General features: G+C 32.3%; 1 non-coding gene across 1 annotated transcript; it reads left to right on the top strand.

The window, feature by feature from the left end:
• The first annotated feature begins 275 nt into the window (after nucleotides 1-275).
• Nucleotides 276-379, top strand: LOC123818201. The gene has a single exon (XR_006785590.1). It is a non-coding gene; the product is annotated as a small nucleolar RNA U13 (small nucleolar RNA).
• Nucleotides 380-3,568: the final 3,189 nt, after the last annotated feature.

The following is a 3,568-nucleotide window of genomic DNA, read 5'->3' as shown; positions in this document are numbered from 1 at the left end:
AAGCATGGAGCTCATTATCCCTACAGAGCCAGGAGAGTAATGCATGGAAAAGTAGTTGAAAATTGTGGAAGATAAGTAAAAGATAGTTATTAGGCCCATTTGTAGGATTTCTTTAGAAGATAGACAAATAAGCAAAATCAGAGAAGAATGAGGTTGAAAATAATTGCAAGTAAGGTCAGTAAACTATGCATACTCTATTGGAGAATGAAGTCTTGAAACATGAGATGGTCATTTGTATAATACATTAGAAGTTACTTTAAAAATCATACATGGTCATCCTTTAGTAGTTCATGAGTGTGATGATTGGGTGTTCACGCTCTTGAGTGACATGTGCCTCCCACAAACCTTGTTACAACGTCGGCACACTACCCATCTGACATGAAAAAATAAATAAAATAAAAATAAAAATAAAATAAAATAAAAAATAAATCATATATGAAAAAATAATCTCAAGGAGTTAGTAGAATCTTTCTGCCTTGGAGACCTTTTAAATATGTCCCTCACTGGTTCTCAGGACTCCCTATGTCTTAAAAATCAATTTCTACTCATTCTTCATAGAGTTCATTGTGCAAATATTATTGGTAACATTTTTTTTAAAAATTATAATCACGTATAGTGACTGATCTATTATATTTCACTCATAACATAGCAATAAAATCCCAAAATAGATAATTATATAATTATATGCAACATGATCTCTAAATATAACAGGTGCAGTTAGAAGGGGGTGCAGACTAGGTGACAGCGAGGATCAGCTCAGGGATGTTTTTCCTTAAAAAATGCCTAGTTCTTCATAAACATTCCCACCTGCAGATAATCAGAAAATGTACCTGATAGCATACACTTTGCACTGTTTTTCTTCTGATACTTGAATTAGTCCTTCTGTTATAAAAAAATTACAGTGAAAAAAATTTTTATTATGTAACTAAACAAAATATATTATATATTAGCATTAAAGTGAAATTACACATGCTTTTACATTAATGCTAGCCTAAATAAGATATTAATAAACTAATTACTAGCATATATTTTAGAACCTTCGTAAAATACCAAGGCACTGTTTTCAAGACAGTTAATAAAATCCTTTTCTCTAAAAATCTAAAAATCATAAAGGATTATATATAAATATGAAATGGAAATCTATATTTTAATGGAAAAGGGTGTGTATTAACTCTCAAATAGCATGAAAAGAAGATAATTTTTCTACATTTCTGCCATAAAAATAAGCATTGCCTCAAGGCTCAAAAGATAAGAGAACTAAGTGGTATTAATGATGTTAAAAGCAACTGAATGAAGCTATCTTTTGTTTTCAGACAGTTCAATGTATAGGGAAGTTCTAAATTTGAGTGTGAAGTTTTCTGAACCACTTTTTTTTTAAGTTAACAAACTTTTTTTAGAGCAATATTTGATTCACGACAAAATTGAACAAAAAGAATAGAGTTTCAGCATATTTTCTTCCCCCACCCAGGGACAGCCTTCCCAATTCTTCACACCCTCCACCGGAGTGGAACATTTGTTACACTTGATGAACCTACACTGACCCCTCATCACCACCTAAACTACAGTTGACATGGTTCACTCTTTGTGTTGTGCATTCTGTGGGTTTGGACAAATGTATCATAACGTATGTCCATTGCAGTATCATATAAGTAGTTTTACTGCCCTAAAATCCTCTGTGCTTTGTCTATTTGTCCCTCCCTGCTTTTTAACCCCCAGAACCACTCATCTTTTCCAGGTTTCCATAGCTTTGTATTTTTCTGAATGTCAGTCATTTAGTTTTCATCATACAGTATGTAGACTTTTCAGACTGGCTTCTTTCTGTTAGTAATAGACTTTTAAGATTCCTCCATGCTCTTGAATGGCTTGAGAGCTCCTTCTTAATGCTGAAAAATATTTAATTGTCTGGATGTACCACAGTTTATTTATTCGTTCATCTGCTGAAGGACATCATGCATGCTTTCATGTTTTGACAATTCTGAATAAAGCTGCTATAAAAATCCATGTGCGCCCTGGCTGGTGTAGCTCAGTGGATTGAGTGCGGGCTGCGAACCAAAGTGTCTCAGGTTCAATTCCCAGTCAGGGTACATGCCTGGGTTGCAGGCCATGACCCCCAGCAACCGCACATTGATGTATCTCCCTCTCTCTTTCTCTCCCTCCCTTCCCTCTCTAAATAAAAATAAATAAATAAATAAATAATCTTAAAAAAAATCCATGTGCAGGTATTTGTGTGAATATGAAGTTTCAATTCATTTGGGAAAATACCAAAAAGATCAATTGCTGGATTGTATGGTAAAATACCTTTAGTTTTATAGAAACCACCTGTCTGTACCAGTTTACATTTTCACCAGCAATGAATGTGAGTTCCTATTGCTCCTTGTCCTTGCCAGCATCTGTTGTTATCAGTGTGGGAGATTTTGGCCAATCTGATTAGTTTGTAATGGTATCTTGTTGTTTTAACTGTAATTGTTACTGAACTAAAAGAGGAAAGCTTAGAATTTCTCCCCAGTATGTTAGCTGGCAGTATTTTGTAGATATTCCTTATCAAGTTGAGGAAATTCCTCCTCTATTTCTAGTTTGTTGAAAATATTTTTTAATAAAAATGGGTGTTGGGTTTTGTCAAATGCTTTTTCTGCATCTATTCATAAGATCACGTAATTTTTTTAGCCTATTGATGTGATGGATTACATCAATCAATTTTTGAATGTTGAACCAAGCTTGCATATATGGTATAAATCCCACTTGGTCATGGTGTATAATTCTTTTTTTACATTGTTGGATTTGATTTGCTAAGAATTTGTTGAGGATTTTGCATCTATGTTTATGAAAAGTATTTTTCTATAGTTTTATTCTGTAATATCTTTGGTTTTGGTATCAAGGTAATGCTGACTTCATAGAATGAGTTAGGAAGCATTCTCTATGCTTTTATATTCTGGAAGCAATTGCACAGAACTTATATAGTTTCTTCCTTATGTGTGGTACAATTTACCATCTAGTCGTGGTGTTTTCTGTTTTGGAAAGTTAATTACTAATCCAATTTCTTTAATAGCTATAGGCCTATTCAGATTGTCTATTCTTTTAACCTGGATTTTAGTAGATGGTATCTTTCAAGGAATGGGGTCATTTCATCTGTTACCAAATTTGCAGGCATACAGTTATTCATAATATTCCTTTATTATTCTTTTAATATCTGTGGAATATATATAATGTTTACACTTTCATTTCTGATATTAGTTATTTGTGTCTTCTCTCTTTTTTTCCTTAGTTAACATGGCTAAATTCTTATTGATTTTAATGATCTTGTTGAAGAAAAAGCTTTAGGTTGTTGATTTTCTCTGATTGTTTTGTTTTTAATTTTATTGATTTCTGCTTTAATTTTTAATATTTCTTTTACTTTGGATTTAACTTTCTTTTTGTTTTTTAGTTTCCTAAGAAGCTTAGATTATAGGTTTAAGTCTTTCTTTACTAATATATACATTTGCTACTAAAAATTTCTCATTTAGTACTTCTTTCATTGAATCCCACAAATCTTGGTGAGTTGTATTTTCACTTAAATACACATAAAAAACCC

The sequence above is a fragment of the Phyllostomus hastatus genome, unplaced genomic scaffold, assembly GCF_019186645.2.
Source record: "Phyllostomus hastatus isolate PE091 unplaced genomic scaffold, TTU_PhHast_1.1 phas_contig_254, whole genome shotgun sequence".
Taxonomy (NCBI): domain Eukaryota; kingdom Metazoa; phylum Chordata; class Mammalia; order Chiroptera; family Phyllostomidae; genus Phyllostomus; species Phyllostomus hastatus.
Note: the sequence above shows the minus strand (reverse complement) of the source record. Positions and strands in the feature narration are given on the sequence as shown.